Source organism: Phyllostomus hastatus, unplaced genomic scaffold (assembly GCF_019186645.2).
Source record: "Phyllostomus hastatus isolate PE091 unplaced genomic scaffold, TTU_PhHast_1.1 phas_contig_159, whole genome shotgun sequence".
NCBI lineage: Eukaryota > Metazoa > Chordata > Mammalia > Chiroptera > Phyllostomidae > Phyllostomus > Phyllostomus hastatus.
This window is the reverse complement of record NW_025333640.1, coordinates 10700255-10720076: the sequence shown is the minus strand read 5'-3', so window position 1 is coordinate 10720076 and position 19822 is coordinate 10700255. Positions and strand designations below refer to the sequence as shown.

The window sequence follows — 19822 nt, the reverse complement described above, 5'->3', positions numbered from 1 at the left end:
ACTGCTACTCATGACTGCACATCGATTTCACTTGCATTGAAGAAATCTGATTACTTTGAGTCATTTGTATGTATCTGTAAATCATGAATGGCAGTTTTTTTGATATTTGAAACTAATTACTTTCATGAATGCAAATGTCAACAATATAAAAAGAAAGTTTTGAAATGGAATAAATGGCACCAGAAAATATTTTAAAATTGCCTGCATAATCCATCGTGTCTTTCAGTACCTACTGCCATTTGAAATTGTGTGCTGATTGAAAGGACAACTCAATGTTGGCATGATGTGTTAGATAATATAATTTTATTTTTGCTTCATTATATTTCAGAGAAGTATATTTGAATAGACACATAAATACAAATGTAACTCTGTGATAAGATATAACTTATTTATCTTTTTGTTTTGCCAGTCTACCATAGTATTTAAGTGATTGGTTTTTTTTTTTTCTTTTGGCAAGAAGAAAATGATAACAATACCATTAGAATTGTTGCTGAGTGAGGAACACTATAAAAGTTGACAATCTGTGATTACAATACCCATCCCAAAGTGTTGTTGCATTCAAAAAAGTGACACATAAAAAGGACTTGACACAGAGCTCTGCTGGATGGAGAGTGTGTACTCGATCAAATGGTAATTATTATTTTTCTTTACCAGTAGAACCAAGCTTCACTGGTGTGAGTCAATAGAACACTTTATGAAAGAGAAGCTGAACTTGCCTCATTTGTCTCATTACATTCTTCTCCCCACCAAAAAAAAAAAGAGAGAAAATAAGAAAAATGAAATGAAAAAAAGAAAAAATATCTGTCAATTATGGAGAATATAAGAAATTAAGATTTTTGATATTAAATAGATAAAATGGCCTCCTAATGGCCTACTTTATTTGTTAAAATCTTCTTAAGAAGAATTAGCTAGGGCTGATAACAGTTCCTACTGATATTCTTGTCATTAAATAAGACAGATCAACTCTTACACATTCAGCTAGTTATTATGTGAGCTAGAAGACAGAATCTTCATTATGGAATTTGAAAGCTAGTTGAAAATAAGATTATGTGTATGAAGTGATAATTAATGTGAAGCTAAACTATGACATTAAGAGTTCTAATTATTGTATTGTCAGTCTGTCTTTTTGACTGTCAGTCCCATTCCCACACAAAAGCAGAGGAGTGTGTCCAGCTCTCACTTGGTGCCAGTTCAGCCTTGACTGGAAAAAGAGATTTTGTGTCAAGAAATAGGTGGAGGAAAAAGTAGCAGACTTGGTAGAGCCAAACTTTGATTTGGTGCCTTGCCTCCCCTTCCAGAATTTAAAGGCATGGCAACTGTCATATGGGCAAACACCTTAACAGAGTTTGAACCCTGAGGCAGAGTGAGGCATTAGTAAGACATGCCATCTCTGCTATAATGTAAATATCTCACTTACTTAAAGCTTTCATGCTTCTTATACTCACAATTTCCTTAAAGCATCATTGGCAAAAAGACCAGTGGTTAAAAATTTTGCCAGCATCTTTGCAATTGTGTGGACTTTAGTCAGCAGATATGATGAGCAGACAATTTGAGGTTGTATCCCAAGAAAGCAAATAATTTCTAATAGAAAAAGCAAGAAATTAGTGCAGTGAGTATTAAAGGTCTTTTGAATTATATTTGTTATTAGGTAAATAAATAAGGGAATGGAAAGTGGGAATATTTTAACACAATTATTCCATTATACTTATGAAATAATAAACATATAAGTATGAAATAAAAATTTCATGTATTATCCAAATGCGAGTATATAGACACATGTTTAGATATAGATATCATTTAGATATTGTTTTGATTTGTAATAGATGATAAATACAGACATAAATACTATTTGAGGTAGAGAGATTTAAAAAATAACATCATGCGGTACATTATCTTTGAAATAGGTGTATAGATAATTTACTTGTGAAATTAGCATGGTCTGTGATTACCATCTAGTGGCCATGTCCTTGAACTGCAAAAATTTGGTGCTAATGCAGAGTCTAAAGGGGCTTATTTAGCTGCATCAACCCATTTTATTGATGCCTATGTCACATATATTAACTATTATATAATATAATCAACTACAAACACATATAAAATTTTTGCAAAAAAAATGGTGTTTTTTGCCTGAACATGATTTGAATAGGCCAATTGGGAAAGACATTAGTCAAAATCAAAACTGGCTGAGAAGAAAACAGTGTGTTCAAGTTAAATTAAATTACAGCTGATAGGGCATGCAAACAGAACAAATGTGCTGTGCAGAGTTTGGCAATATAGTTTTCCAATACTAAAATTTACAAGTTTGATTAAATGAGAGATCACTTAAGTTGGTGTTAAGATTTGAAGGTCAGGTTGAATATCGTTACTTTGTGATAAGGAATAAGGGCAATACATTTTTACATGATACCAGAATTCAGAAATGTGGATAGTCGGTATGTTGTCATGGGAGAAAACACATGGGGACTGTTTGCAATAATTTGAGAGGTATGAGTACTTGCATTTGAGTGATCAATGGGAAAATGGCAAAAAAGGGGGGAAGAATCTGAGCTTGTCAAGAAAGAGGTATAAGTACTTAATAAATTTGGTGGAAGAGATACACCAAAGGCCTCTCTAAGGTTTGAGCATGAAGAACTAAGAAAATAATGGTGTTTTTTAAAGTACTAGGGAAATTAAGAATAATTATTACCAACACTTGTAATAGGATATCAATCTCATAAGATTTGGACAGAACTCTAAAAAGTGATTCCACATTCTGTCATGTAACCTTCTCAACCACTCCTCCATTTTTAAGGTCACATAGACAGGAAGGAGTCCGGTCCAAATAAATTATGTCATTGTCCCAAGATGTTACAGCCAACCTGGGGCGTCACTGGCATTCGACCCCATATCCATGTGATTCTAAGACTATATACTCTTTTCTCTTTTCTGTGAACCTTTTTTCAGGTGTTTAGTACCTTGACAGAGATTTTTTTTTCACTAAGTTAATGAAGGTTCTGCAGTATATCTCTCTATTAAAAATTATATAAAATTCTACATAATTAGAGTTCAGGAATTATAAAGTTTACTCCATTATTTTCTATATCAATAGGATATATTTGCCCTGAAATAGAAACCTAAAAAGAGCAAAGTAAAGAATACAGAAAATCTATATTTATATGTAATAATCCTTTTTAAAAAATTAAAATAACTGTAATAACTGAGGCTTAGGTTGTGAAAATGTTCACTGCATGTTAAAGATGTGACCCCCTGCTCCGCAATTAAACAGGCAGTGGTGCTGCCCTGAACCAGCCTGCCTGGTGCTCCAGGGAGAGGCCGATGGTGAGTGAGTGCAGAGACTGCATAGTGGTCTCGCTCAGTTCACACATATGCCTGTTCCTGATCCCTCCTGTTTGCTGGTTGGTAACCATGGTTTTTATTTTATCACCTATTTTGGAGTTAAGATAGGTAAACTTCAAAAATATCTTGATAGTCTCAGCTAGTCTATAATTATTAATAGTTAGACTGATATACGAATTAATTACTTAGGGCATAATTATTATTATTATCCCCTGATTTTAAAAAGTGTCCTAGTTGGGACAGTAAGTTACATTGTTGGCCCTGGCCAGTGAGATGCAGTTGGTTGGAGCATCATCACTTAAACTAAAAGGTTGTGTGTTTGATTCCCAATCAGGGCACATGCCTAGATTGAGGGTTCAATCCTCAGTCAGGGCACATGCGGGAGGCAACCAATCACTGTTTTTCCTCTTACATCATTCTCTCTCTCTCCAACCCACTTCTCTTGCACTCTCTCTTTCTCTCTCTTTCCTCCACCCACCTCTCTAAAAACAAGGAAAAAAATCTGGTGAGAAAAATAAATAACAATGTCACCACAGACCAGAAGTTCTTAGACAGACACATGGTGGTCTGATAAAACGTATGGATCCTTTTTAGAATAATGCCCTAAAATGGGTGGTATAAAATACATAAAATTACAAAGGGAAGCAAACATTAAAATAGAGTTATCAAAATATTTTAAAATCTAACTTGTGATGTAACAATTATTGTGCTCCTTTACTGACTCACTAAATACCAATATCTAGTGATGAACTTAGCAACTACTATAATTTAAAGAAGAGATGACCAAAAAATATTTCAACGTAGCTGCATCAATTGTAATGTGAGATATAAAATAGTTGATTTCTATTGATTAAGAAATTGCAAATCCTACTAGTTCTGTAATTCATGACCTACCTTTATTCTTGAAGGAAATGCTGATTTTCAATTCTTTAAAAATTAAAGTCTAATTTCTTCTAACCCCCAAATCACATATCCAACTTCTTAAGAACCACTAGCTACAGTGCACTGTCTTCTCTGGGACTAGAATTGAGCTCCTTAATCTCATAAATTATTTTTTCTTGTATCTTTAGTAATAAATATAAAGCATAACATATTATGCATGCTTAATAAATGGATATGTGCAGGCATAAATAATAAAGTCAATTAAAAAATTGAGGATATGAAAAGTTAATCAGAAAAAGTACATAATAGCACCATAGTATAGAAAAATTTCCAGATGCAGGCTTTACCTAGTCATGCGATATATAATAATATAAAAACAAAGATGGACCTTACATGATATGTGGACTAGAGCCCACTGTTTTGGGATAGTTATGACCTTTTGATGTCCTGGGTGACTTAAAAAATGGCAAGGGCTTACTCAACTCTAAAAGTGACATTTTGCTAATCCAGAGTTGTGAGACTGAGGATATTGAAGCTAGGTCAAAGGACCTTTCTAACATAGGGAAGATTCTCATTTTTTATCTCTTATCTCTTCCGACTTCCAGTCCTACCCCAAACTCAGAAGTACACTCTGAAGGGTTTAGGCAATGTTATCAGGGAAGTTACTCTGCCTCTTCGTTGCTTGTTCTTTATGGGCTGTCTGTGTTCTAGAGATTTTTTCACATCGTCTCCTTAGGAGGTCTCAACAGCTCTACATCTTGCTGCCTTTGCACCTCTACCAAGCCTACCATTGATGGATTAAAATTATAAGATATGTAGAAAATGCATTTGTTTCCCACCTACAAATATAAGGCTATCACTGGTATTATATAAAGAGAAAGACCTGAACTGAATTTCTAACAAGAAAACATTTAAGCATCCTTTAATGTCACAGCTGGGTGTCAGCAGAAGTACATACTGATTCTGCCTGGACAAGCCCTTGTAAATGCTCCAGTCCACCACAAAGTCAGCCTCATGCACTCAGCTTGTCAACAATGATGATCAGAGACAACACTGTCCAAGTGATGTGGGTGCTGGGAGAGAGCAGGAGATCACAGACCATAATGGAAGGAGGACCCAGGAGGAAAAGAGAAGATGAGATGCTCCCTAGGTGCTCAAGGTGTTTACCGATAGAACATATTCCTTCATAATGAATGCCCTCAGCAGCCCTTGAGTAGATAAAATAGTATCTTTATAACTGTATTAATAATTTGAATTTCCACTGTTAATACCAGGAAAACAAGCTATTTCAGGTAGTGATTTGTGATGGAAAGAAGATAAAACAGAGTGATATGATTGGTAGTGATCAAGGGAGGCAACTTTAGATAAAACTGGGAGTAGTTTGAACATTTGAACTGAGACTTGAATGATGAGAAAAAGGCTGCCTTTTAAATAGTTGGAGAAGGAACATTCCAGGAAGAGGGATAGCAGATGTACAGATTCCAAGGCTGGGGGAAGTGTTGTATTTTTGTGGAATAGAATGTATGTCAGAGCAAACGAAACATGTTTTTGAAGTGGGAGCATCTTAGTGGTGTGCAAAGCTGACTCATATAGGGTCTCCTAAGCTTTGGTAAGCACATTAGATTTTATGTTAAGTATAATGAATTAATTCACTAAGTGTCTTAAATAAATAGTGCATGATTTGGGTTCTGTTTTGAAAAGCCTACTTTGGATCTTGGTGGAGAATGGGTATTAGAAGGACAAGAGGGAGCACCGGGGAACCAGGTGGGGTTGCCTTTGTCACTGTCAGGAGAGACAGGGAAGGGGTGGGGGGCCTGGAAGTGCCCTTTCTCTGAGAGAACTAGAGGAAAGGGATTCCAGCAAGTGGAGGAGACTTCCAGAGTTCTCTTTGGAAATGGGCAGCCTTTTCTGATGGGGGTAAGCATTTGCTTCCCTTTCCTAAACAAACCTTTGGCCAGAGCCAATACAATACCTCTTTCCAAGAAGATACCTTATGTAGTTGTTAAAACCAGGTTCTGAAGCCAGACTACTGGCGCGCAAGCTCTGGCTCTGCCTGTTAGTAGCTGTGTAACTTTGAACACCTACTTGAATTCTCTGAGTGCCTCAGTATCCTTGAACAAAAGGGAAGATGCTAATTATATTTTCTGTAATAGAGTTTTTAAAGATTCAATAAAAATGCAAAGGCCTTGTAATAGGGCTGGACTCATAGTAAGTGAATGGTATGCATTAATTTTCTCATGGCTATTCCTAAACTGCAGTGTTTTCTTTTAAAATCCCTTGTCTTTTAGAACACATATTCATTATACATAATTAATAAACTTTCCCCTGCATGCCATGCTTGTGAAGAGCTTTCTCCAGTTACTAAAGGGGACAATCACTGCTTAAGTGAATAAAACAGAGTGAGAAGCCAAGTGTTAAGGGGACACTATAATTAGACAGTTGAATTATGACAGTTTGGTTCTTTATGGAATCCCTATGGATATCATTTGGAGGCCATGCAGTGAAGTCAAGAGCACTAAAAGGAGGGCCCCTGACCTGCACATGTTGGAAGCCAGTTGTCATTGAAGACCCTGATCTTAAAACGATACTGTCTTTTTTTTGGCTCAGTAAATGTAAGATTATTTTTAAAAAATTCTTTTGTATTATTTTCTTCCTATTTTTATTTCTTTTGTAAATCAACTATCGCTCTAAATGTGAAATCAGAATGATTAACAGAACTAAAATTTGTAAAATACAAAAAATGATATATAACCAATGTATTACTAAAAATACTGAGTTCCTAAAGCATACCTACAAGAAACAAAATCCTATCATTATGAACCTGAACGCATGATAGAAGCATCACTAAACAAGGCATATCCGAACTTCAACAGACCCAGACCTGCTGAACAGGCTTTCTCACATTTGCACTATTTGGTATTTTTCTTAAAAACATAGTAGGAATTTTGATGCTATACTGTTTATACTCCACAAAGCTGGGACCTTTGTAAATTATTTTACCCATGAAACCACAAAACACAATAATATATTTAAAAACAAGTTTAATGTGTGAGAACATAGAGTACTTAGGTAACTGCTTTTATAGAAATATTGGTTTCAGAACAAGAGAATGAAATTGCCTTTTGTAGTTTGCTTGAACGCTAGCTGAACATCACAGTGGTGAGGCTGGCTGTTAAGACACAGAGAGTGAGAAGGGTGATGAAGTCTCTGTAATCACGTTTAGTGTGAGAAACTAAAGAACATTACCTTCAAATAATTAGAGGGTAGTTATGTAGAAGAAAGGACTTACTCTTTCAGCTTTGGATGAAAATTATAGGAAGACACAAAAGGAAAGGTTTTTTAAGCATAAATAATTGCTCAAATCATCAGAATGATTAAACTACAGAAATTCTCAAGTTCTCTCCCTTCTTGGTTGTTCTATCTATTCTAAGGAAATGCTATGTTACAAAGATGTCTAGTTACAAAAGAGAATATTTGCTCTAAGTTTCAAAGTGACTTAATTTTTTTATTCATGACTCAAAATTCACAAATGATCTCACAATCTTACATGTTGCAAAATTGCATATAAAGCCTGATCTAGCAATTTCTCACAAAGCTTTAACCATGAGATGTTTCAGCATTCTGGAAAGGAAGGAGGATGTGTGATCATTGGTCAAAAAAACTGGAGTGATCCTAGAAAACCAAACATTAAAAAAAGTCTTTATTCACTTTAATGCTACATTTTATTGGTTCATAACAGGTGTGTCACACAAGGAGAAACAAGGATGAACTGGCATCAGCCTTCGATCTTTTAACAAATGACCATAATTGTAACTCAATGAAATAAACATACTTCATTCTTTTTTATTACAGGAATAATAGCATAGGATCAAAATAAGGAATTATACTAGTAAGACTAATTCATTTACTTACTCATAGGTTTAATAAATAGAGGTTAGCGCTTGTTTAATTTTCATTTCATTCAAATTTATATCTGTCCTTCCACAAATTCATTTTGCTGAGTGGATTTAGTTTCCCTGGTCAAGCTGACAAAAGGACTCCTTGGTACATTAGAATTTTAAATGGTATCAAGTCAAGTAAGTAAATAAAGATAATTAAAGTGAATAGTTTATCATCATCTAAATGCAAACTAGTGCTATACATAGAAAACCAATGCCATCTTTCTCCATTATTTACTTCACAGTTATTAATTATGTGGACATACATCATAATAAAGAGCAAGAAATGTTGACAACAGCACTATGAGTTGAAAAGACAAGTATGAGCTTCCACATATGGATAGATATAATAGTGTAAGAAGTATTGTTAAAATTTCAAAATTATTGCTAAAAATAGTGTGGTCACTTTTTAAATAAATTTTATTTTTATAAGTTTTAGATTTGCAGAAGTATATTGTAAAGAGAGTATCGAGTTCTCATAAACCCAGAATACAGTTTCTCCCATTATTAACATCTTATATTCACAGCTTTCATTTATTACAATTAATGAAGCAATGCTGATATATTGTTATTAACTAAAGCCCATACTGTGTTAGTATTTTCTTAATTTTTACCCAATGCCCTTTTTCTATTCCAACATGCATTTTAGAATATGACATTGCATTTAGTCATTATATTTTCTTAGGCTCCTCTACCTGTGACAAGTTCTCACACTTCTTTTGTTATTGATGATCTTGACAGTTTTGGAAAGTACTGGTTAGGTATTTTGTAAAATGCCCCTCTGTAAGATTTGTCTGCTGTGCCCTGGCAGATGTGGCTCAGTGGATTGAACACCAGACTGCAAAGCAAAGGGTCGCTGGTTTGATTCCCAGTCAGGGCACATGCCTGGGTTTCAGGTTAGGTCCCCAGGATGTGGCACACGAGAGGCAACCACACATTGATATTTCTCTCCTTCTCTTTCTCCCTCCCTTCTCCTCTCTCTAAAAATAAAAATAAATAAAATCTTTAAAAAAGATTTGTCTGCTGTTATGGATTTTGAGGAGGAAGACCACTGTGGTAAAGTGCCATTTCCATGATATCATATCAGAGGTATATAGTAATATTTCTTGCCAATATTAATGTTGACCTTGATCATCTGGCTAAGATCTTACCAGTCAGGTTTTTCCACTGTAAAATTCTTACCTCCATCCCCAGCCCCACTTCACACTCTTTGAAACAAAGTCACTCTGCCAACACCTAAGGAATATAGAATTATGTTTCACCTACTTGAGGGTGGGTGGGTTATCTACATAAATTATTTGAAACTCTTTTATTTATATGGAGTATTTGTCTCTTCCCATTTATTTACTTATTTAATCATTTAGTTATATCACTATGGTCTCAAGGATATTTACTTAATAAATTATTATAATCTAATAGTATCTTTTTTATTTTGGTGTTCAAATTGTTTCAGCTTTGGCTATTTAGAAGCTTTTTCAGTTGGTTCTTTTGTCCCTTTGAATTATTTTCATCATCATTTGTATTTGTTGTTGACTTTTGTTTGTTTCTTTCATTGGTTGCTTGGTTTGCTTATCTATTCATTCATTCATTATTTCATTCATAGGCATTATTTCTTCATGGTAGTATTGGGTGTGCACCAAAATGGACAGGAAGGAACAGAGATTTCCTATTCTAACAATCTCTGTCATTTAATTGGTGTATTCAGACCATTAATATTTAAAATGATTGTTGGTACATTTACAAAGTTTGCAACTTTTTTCTATCTGTTAGAGTAGTTTTTGTTTTTTTTCTCTTTTCTTTCTACCTTCAAAATTTTAATTATTTTATATAATTCTATTTGCCTCTTAGATGTGAATTCTACTTCTTTTTACATTTTTATTGGTTGTCCTGCAGCTTGAATTATTAATTCTTTACATTTATATCCACCATTAAATGACAGTATACTGATTTGTATGTACTGTAGTATCCTTATAAGTCTATTCCCATTTCTTCCCTTTTTCCCCTTTTGATATTACTGTTAGTTGTCTCAATTATTTATATGGTATATTCACCCAATATGTTACTTTTATTTTAAACCATTATATTTAAATTAACTAAGAATAAAAATAAATTTTTATCTCCATTTATTCCTATTCTGATGCTCTTTCTTTCTTTATATAAAACTGAGATTCTGAACAATATCATTTTCCTTCTCCCTGAACTTCTTTTAACATTTCATGCTAGACAAGTCTGCTGGTAATGAATTCCTTCCATTTTTGTTGAAAATGTCATTATTTATTCTTTTTTATAAAATAATTTAATGGGGTATTGAATTATAAATTGATGGTATTTTCTTTCAATACTTTTAACATTTCACTCCACTCTGTTCTTGCTTTCATGGTATTATAAAAAGAAAATCCAACTGAGTAAATTCGAAGATGTGATTGGCTTTATTAAGCCACTGATGAATAGGCTGATGTCCCACTTATCAATTAGAAGTCTCTGAGGAGTTGTGCAAATGGCAGGTTTTTATTGGGAGAAGGGTGGGGCAAGTTGCTATCAACAGAAAAGAAAGGGTTATTTTAGACCACCACGTGTTCTTCTGAGAAGGAAGAGAATGACAAAAGTGTTCATTATGCACATTGCCTCTTCTTTCTGTGGGGCATGAAGAGAATCTGCGTGAGAGATCACCTCACTGGAGTTTGCCAGAAAGTTCCAGATTGCTTGATTAAGATTATTGATTTTGGGAGATTGAAACAGCAATTAGGTAAGGTATTGGATCTTGGTTTGATTAGCACAACTGACTCCATCTTGGGACTGGTTTTCTCTTTAAAAGTTAGTTATTGGTGATGTGGCTTAGTGAAAGTGATTCCATTTTGGCCTGTTATTTTATTTACTTATTTATTTATTTACTTATTTATTTATTTACTCTTTGTGTGCATTGATGTGTATTCACTGTGTGCTAAGTACTATAATGGGTACTTTACAAATAAATCTTATCCTCATCTTAAAGCTATTTGAGATACATTTTATTATTCCCATACATTAAGAAAGACATTGAAATTTGTGCTTTTAACCACTAATTATTTTCTTTTTCTAATTCACTGGAAGCTACCTATCTATTTTAGATATTTCGGATGGCAGAAAGATGTAGTTAAAGAGTTTAGCGAACGTCAAATGTTTAGATTAGATGGCTATGCAGTCAGAAATAGTATCTCAGATTGCACAAGGATGACCTGGCCATCTGTCTTTAAAGCATGCAGATAAAAGAGTAACCCGGATGGTAAAAGCAAAATAGTTCATTGTATTTTACCCCTTGGTATCTATACTTATTATTAATATGAAATGTCTCCTTCACTGATACTTTTAAAGACACCAAAGGCAGTAAAGGAGAATAAGTTACATTATTGTACAGTTGACATCATTAACCTAGAAATGACAAATACTGCGTGGGACTTTGTTTTGTACCATCTCCAAATACAGAGAAACCTTTTTGAACATTTACCAATATGTTACTCAATCTCATATCTATGGTCGATAAAATAGGGTGTTTTAAACTTTGTTCTAGTTTTTAAAAAACTATTTGACTGTAAACTATAATTATAATAATCAAAGTTGCTTTCCCGTAAGTAAATTGCTTTAAAAGTACAGCGTAGATACCAGGAAAACACAGCAATCCATTGTCTTTCATGTCTACAATTTGTTGAACCAAATACTCTAAATTAAGAGCTTGGAAAGCATTCCGCTGGTGTGTGAAATAATTAGCTGTGAAAGTCATGGTCCGAGGCCTTTTTAAGATTTAGGCTTTAAGTGCTTTCTCTTCTACTTGTCAAGTCTTGACATTTTATCATTTGGTATTTAAGAAGTGAAGATTAACCTCCTCCCCACAAATACCATAGATAAATTATATTTATGCTAAATAATCAATACTATTGAAAGCAAGCTGGTTTGCATAGTCAGAGCATTGATGCTTCTGCCTAAAAGGATGTTTGCTCACCCACATCGGAATGGGTCTTTATATTCAAATGAAATACTTAGTTTAAGTAATTTTTAAAGTAAAATTTTCCAGTGGAAAAGATCACTCCTTCTAGGTCTTAGGCACCTTAAATTCAATATGTTCCAAACTCAACTCACCTCTTCCCCTACTCTTTCCCCCTACAATATTTAAATTAATAAAGCAAAAAGACTTCATTGGAATTAATATTATATACTTTACTCATTTATTGTGTTTTTTAATATCACAGTTTGAGAATGTAAGCTATGTAAACTCCTGGAAGGCAGGAACCTTCTCTGCTTTAGTCACTGATAAGCCCCAAGTACCTAGAACAGTGCCAGGCATGTAGTAGATGCTAATTCAATTAATATTGGTGCAATGAATGTGTGCCTCCTTCTACTAGAAGATAAAGTCCCTAGGGCTGCAAATCTGTCTGGCTGACAATTGTATTTCCAGTGTAGGAGCAGACATTCTGTAAATATCTGTTGAAGGATATGCTGAAAGGTGCGTTGAATAAAATTATGCCAGTATTAAAATACTTGTAGTAGAGGAAAACATGGTATAAGTACCCTCTGTTCTCTATCTCTAAGCAGTATATCTACTACGGAGGCATATTTTGTATACATTTGCTTGTTAAGTTGTGGTACTCCTGGAAGTAAATGTTTGTTAAACCTGTGATGACTTACAATGACTGCATTCCCTTTTGACTCAATGTTCCTGAAGATTGAATTAGCTTAAAACACAAATTCAGCCATGGGAGACAGGCAGGCTAAAAACATTGTTTGAGCCTGTCAAGTATGAAGTTTGCACATTCAGTGGTCTTCATAATTTAGAACAGTTTCCTTCAGATAAAGATTTTAAATTATCACTATAAAAACCATTTTAACATGTAACAATACTAAAAGTAGAAAAATCTCATCGAATGTAATGTTGAGGTCTCATCTATGTTTGTGTGCATATAGCTGATGCAATGATGATTACAGTTATTATGAAAATGATAATAACTGTAGCCAGACTGAACATATGTTTATATGTATAGTAACATTTTAGTAGTTTGAAGCCAATGACTAAAGCATGCTGTCGTCTAATTATTTTTTAATTACAAACTAATCCTGTATTCTCCATTGTAATTCTGGGTCTAGGCCTGTTATAGTGTTTATTTTGTTAGTAGATATATAAAAACACCTGGGAAAGAACTGACACTTGTTTTACTTATTTTTGACACTGTCACGCTTACGATAAAAGATCTCTGCATTTTCTCTCTAATCCTCATTTCATGTTTCTATGTTATATGTTTCCCTTCGGACATAGCACAGGAAGCTCAGATTAGTAAGAAACCACAGTCGCATTTTAAAACAATGTTGATTCTGAAGAGCACTTGAGGATGCTATGTTTTTCCCCTTGAAGAACTGATAGGGTGGAATTCTAGAGGCACCATATGATGTCCTTCTGAAGAAATTTCAGGGGGTCAGGAAGCCCAGACTTAATACCCACAGAAAACTGCAAGAGTGCATCTCCATCACCAGGGGGCCAGGTGACTCCTGAAGGTTAATATAATTTGTTTTTCTTTTGACATGATCATTCTTTGCTTTTAAATTTTCACAGAAATCTTGTCTACTTCTGTACTAAGTTTTCTTTATTGTTTTTTATTTTTTCCTTTAGGAATCAGAAAGAGAATACTTTGCAATGGGAGTACACCTCAGAAAAATTGTTATTTTTGTAACATGCTGATCTTCCGAATATTTCTACAAGGTATGCTGCTGTGTGGCAATCAAGGGCCTGGGGCTTTCCGCTGAGTTGGCGTGTTTCATTGTGCCGGATAAGAGTAAACACTGTAGTGATTCTGAGTGTCAGTAGCACAACTCTTCCACTTCACGTGCTTCAATGGAAACATAGCGTGTCTGCTGGATTATGGCTGCTGCTGAGTTCTTAACCCTACTTAATATCAGGAAGGTTTTCTGCCAGGTGCTTTCAGTAAATTGTATTTAACTAAAAAAATTAATAATGTCATTCTTTATTTACAAGAGAATAGTTTGCTACTGATCTTTCTGATTCTGTACTAACAGAAACTTCTGTTTACTGGCAATAATTTTTGTTATAATGTTGATGAAATTTATGAGGTAACAAAATAGAAAAAAAGAGAATCAAAGCAACGTTTTTCTTTATTTTTTCAGCCATGTGTTCAATGTGTTCAATGTAAACAGAGAGGCATCTTCAGAAATTCTTCACAAACACCCAAGAAACCATAAAATGAGGGTCCTATGATCTTTGTCTATGCAAATAAATTATGTTTAAATAGTTTCAGAGTTTGGAGCAGAAAGCAAGAGATGTCAATTGAACTCTCAAATTGTATGTTCCTTGTACTACATGCATGCAGTCGTTCCGAATAAAATAGTATTCTTATAACATGTGTGTGATGGCAGTCTCTTCTGTGTGCAAATAAGTCCCAAAGACAAGCATGTGTAATGAAAGTAACCATTACTGCATTTTATCCTGTGGGTACCCGGTCAGTGTGACTGAGCCATCCGGAGCACATGACTTTTAATCTGGGATTCTGAGCGTCCAGCCACTCAAATGTTTTTGCCTTTTTTATGCTCAAAATAAAAACCAGAGCACTATGTAGTTTGTGACCAGCACCGAGTCGTCCTTGGACTGTCTCACCTCTGCAGCTCCGCTTACCAGCACTGCCTTGGTGTTTGTCTTTAACTGATTCTCCTGATCTACACAGCCTCCTTGTAAAGATACTGTGTGAGGTTAGTTCAAATGATCCATGAAAAAGCGTGTGGTGCTCTCAGGAGTTGAGACAGTGACACAGATACAGAGGATAAATGTATAAGCGCAGGGTTTTGGAGATGTCAGTCAGGTTTACACCAGATGAAAGACAGTGCCATCAGTTCCTGAGGCAGGCTGAGTGAGGCCTGATTAAGCCTGTGACCAAGCCCGGCTACCGGTTCAGGAATGGTGACTGCACTGACATCCCAAACACACGATCCTGTGGTATATTTATAAGTGTTTGAATTTGTTTAAAATTGTAAAATCTAGACATTTTATATTGCAACCCAGATTCTGCTGAAAAACTTTAAATCTAAAAATAAGAGCTGAGTTCTTTTATATGCCCCTCTGCCTGCTTTCGTACATCTGTGTTTTCAGCCCTACGTCAGATACCGTGTTTACAAAGTCAGCAGGCTGGACTGGAAGTTTCAGTGATCCAAACCACCTCAAGACTCATTTTATTTCCTTGTTTCCATGCCTCTGGTTCTCTTTTGCTTGTTTGTTTGTTTTGTTCATTAGGTCTTTCTTATAGGTGAGATCATATGGTATTTGTCTTTCACTGCCTGGCTTATTTCACTTAGCATAACACTCTCCAGTTCCATCCAGAGGGGAGGGGGAGGGATAAGGTTGGAAGGAGAAGGGACTAATAAACCAACAGGTATAAATGATCCATGGACACAGACAACAGGGTGGGGACTGACTGTGGGGGTGGTGCAGGGTAGGGGAGAGCACCAGGGGAAAATTGGGACAACAATGAAAAAAAGATTTATTTTGTTAATAATGTCACATTTGAGAATTTAAACAGAATGTGAAGAACAAGACACTACTATTCACTTAAAAAGGGATTTTGTAGTCTGACCCTAACTTAAGAGTATGTTTTGGGAGTATGCAAAAATGCAGAACCTTCTCTGCAGGTTTCGTTTGACCCATCACACGCTCTGTAGTTGGGTTCAAACTTAGGAATAAAAAGGATGTTAGAACAAACATCAACAAAACTAATTTCCAAACCCTGGCTGGTGTAGCTCAGTGGATTGAGCGTGGGCTGCGAACCAAAGCATCGCAGGTTCGATTCCCAGTCAGGGCACATGCCTGGGTTGCAGGCCACAGCCCCCAGTAACCGCACAATGATGTTTCTCTCTCTCTCTCTCTTTGTCCCTCTCTTCCCTCTCTAAAAATAAATACATAAAAAATATAAAAAAAATTAAAAAACTAATTTCTACATAACATTTAATATATTACTCTCCAGTTTGAGAGCTGTTTATGACTCCTTAATGCTCAGTGGGCAAAGTCTAAGGTCCTGCGTAGTAATTTTTTTGGCTTCAACTTATCTCCTTAGTTTATTTCCTAACATTTAAAAAATAACAGTATAGGGTTTAAATACGTGACTGAGAGAATCATAAAATGTCTTTACGTTTTACTTTGTTTTTTTTAATAATTCATAATAATTAAACGTAGATCAGCTTAGTCCAAATTCTAGTTTGCCACTTATTAGTTATGTGGTCTTGAAGACTTTATTACGTGACTTTAATATTTCTGAACTCTAGTTCATCATCCAGCTCTTATGAAGATAAAATTGTATAAAAATAAATATGTTAGTTGTGTTCTTTTTGCTATCAGTATCACCCATTATATTATTTTTTTAGCAGTGTCCATTTGCTTAGAATATCTCCCAAATGACTTCAATATATAAGAAACTTAATCACACCTAACATAAGAATTCATACCCATCAGTATATCCTATTAACATCTCGGACATAGAGTTTGGCCTACATAATTTATCATTTGTTTAATGTATATCAGTTTTGTCTCTGCAACGATGCTGTAACTTTTCAAGGACAGTGGAAGTAACTCAAATATATAGATAAAAATAGCAGAGATGGGGAAACAACTGGTATTATATATCACTTTATGATAAGCCAAGGGCTTTCACATACTTTATTTGATTTAGTACTCAAAAAATCCTTGGGAGGCAGGTAAGGTAGGTCTTATTTTTATTACCCTAATTTCATATATGAGTTAACTGAGGGACCTAGAGAAAATGTATATTTCCTGCATGTGGTCTAAACTTTAATTTATTTCTTCTGGCCCTGAATCCAGAGTATTTCTACTACATCATGTTGTCTTCTAAAGAATATGTATAGTGGTAGGTATACGGTTGATTGCGAGAATAAAAGTCCATTGGCTGTTGATTTATAAACCCTAAGATAGGTTCCGAATACAATCTTTTCTTTATAGAGACTCACACAGTGTGTTTTTTCAGTGTCATCAGCATCTGTAGTAAATATTGTGACAAATAAAACTGCTCTAATTGAGGCAAGGGACAAGTATTTTTATTCACCTGGGGTTTTCAGACTGACAGCCCCTGGTAGCTATTTTAACACTATTTCAAAGTTAATGATGGTGGTCAGGTAGCCTAGGAGTAGTCCGTCATTTCTTAGGGGGGCACACCCTAGACTTCGATCCATTCGTGTCGTGTATCTGACCCCAGGTGTTTGAGTTTGCTACCTCTGGTAAGCTGGCCATCTGTGAGTAATGTTTTACCCTTGGACCTTTTTCCTCACGACCTATTCTCCTGTACATTATTTTCCCATAGGCTCTTGTAACTCAGCTTTAACTATTAGATACGGCTTATACTTAATGGATTATGTCTCTTCTATTCCTGATATTTTTTCAAGTTAATTATTTGTAGTGACATTACAGTGAATTAAAAGTGTACCAGGTGAAAAATAGGAAGAGTGCTCACAAATAAATGGCTGACCTAACAATAGGTCTGAAATATATGCCTCATGGAGTACAATACTTTTTACATTTACTTTACAAGGTCATAGATAATGGTTCTGTATGACTATAATCACAAGGAGGACACATGATATACTCCAAGAGGGAAGCAAATAGATCTGGCCCTGGAGACTGCTTATGCGAAAGAAAAGGTTAGAATACTGATGGGCCGTTGGATGGGTGGTTAGCTTTCAGAACTAACATAGTTCTACACAACTAGACTGGGATTAATTTAAGTTTATTCACCCACTTTTCTGGCCAATAAAGATGATGCAAATGTACCAAATTTTTTATTATATGTGTGAAAAAGATCCTTCAGTAAGTTGTGGTACATGCTTTGCTAATTAGTCTGCTATGTTTTCTTTTAATGTTGTAATTGTATTACTTTCCTATTCATATGAATTAGTGGTCTTGTACTTTAGTAAGCCTCAGAGTTACCTGCAGAAGTAGTGGCAACATAGATTTCTGTGTTTCTCCTCTCTTATTTAGTAGGTATGATTGGGGGCTGGGGAATTGTATTTCTAACAAGTTCCCAGGCTGCTGGTCTGTGCGTAGCATTGTTATAGATAAGAAGAGGTATTAGTGTAGCAAATCCTCAGACAGCCTTTATTATTAAAGCACAATTACACCTGGCCCACATCCTCCTACTTGCAGTTTCTGATACCCAGGGACAACTGTGTCAACTTTTGACCCTCATTTAGTTGTATGCTTCCATATTTGCATATAGCATGTGCATATTATTGTTCTCTGAGGGTCTTTTTTGCCCACTTTTGTTTTATCAATTGTCTTCCTATTATATAAATATGTATTTAAAAATATTATTCCACTCTTTTGCTCAACTTCCAGTATAGTTTTAGCACCAATTTTTGTTAAGTCAATATTTAGGTATGAGTATTTGTATCTAAATCAAATAGTGTTCCAAATACTTTCTTTTATATATTTTTTTCCTTCCAGCCTAATTAATTGCCCTACTTTTTATTTGCTCAAAATTTTATATACAGGGTGGGGAAAAGTAGGTTTAGAGTCATTTATATGAAAAATAGTACAGTAGTTAATAAGACAAGAATAAACTCTGTGTTTTGCATATTTACAACTATGTTCCTATTTTTGCCACACCCTGTATGCAGCAGTAATTTATCCTAATCTCTTTGGAAGAACTGTGACTCTTCTTTTAATATATTTTTCAAAGATGGGCAATGATTAAGGGTTTTGTTGTTGTTGTTTGTTTTTGGGTTTTTTTGTTTTTGCCTCTGACACTCTTGTTTCATCCTCTTTTTTATATTTTTTCTATTTAATTTAATGGATGGTTGAGATTTCAGAATCAAGGTAGTTCTATTCAATTGGGCTTGGATTGATTTATGTTTATTCACCTACCTTTCTGGCACATGAAAAGGCTGCAGACACTTCTAATCTTTATATTGGTCAACAGCCCTCACTGTGAAAAAGCTTCTTCAGCAGGTCTTGGCACATGCTTTGTGAATGAGTTGGGTTGCTTTGACCTTTATTTTTCAAACTGCCTCTAATTATGCTTTGCCTGCTATTCCATTTTCACTTTCTAAGAGCTGTTTCTTTTTTGTAGTTGTTGTTATGTTTTCTAAATGCTCATTTCTTTTTAAATTTCTGTTTCTATGGAAAAACTTTTTCTTGAAGTTCCTTGAGGAAATTAAATTTAGATTTGGGGGGAATTTCTCTTCTCTGAGTTATGTTGCCTTTGTTTCCTTATGGTGTATTGTAACTTTTGTTTATTTTGGCCTCTGAATTTTAGATTAAAGTCTCTCTCAAATGTCTGGTAATCCTTGGGTACCTGATTATATGTATGAGTGAGGTAATGAAAATTCTACTCTGCAGTTCTCTGTACAGAGGAGGGCTTGCCATGCAGTTACTGGGTGTGCACCTGGGAGCCAGGACCCATGTCTTTCTTTTAGATTTCAGGTAGGAATCATCTATCTCTTGAGTAAGGGGTATAAGAAGGCTAGGAGCCTCCTGGGAGCCTAGTGAGAGAAGATAGCTTTGGGCGATAATACTTGGTATGTAGACTCACGTGAAACCCTGATTGGCACAAGGGCTTGGCATCCTTGTCCTCGCCTGTTTCTAGTATTCTGAAAACACTTCTCTCATTCAAATGCCAATCCTCTATGGGTGG

At 35.0% G+C, this 19822-nt stretch overlaps 1 protein-coding gene across 1 annotated transcript in view; it reads left to right on the top strand.

Moving 5' to 3' along the window:
- The window catches only part of GALNTL6 (polypeptide N-acetylgalactosaminyltransferase like 6), an 875194-nt gene that overhangs the window by 287617 nt on the left and 567755 nt on the right, over positions 1-19822 (top strand). The gene's annotated exons all lie outside the window — the stretch shown is intronic.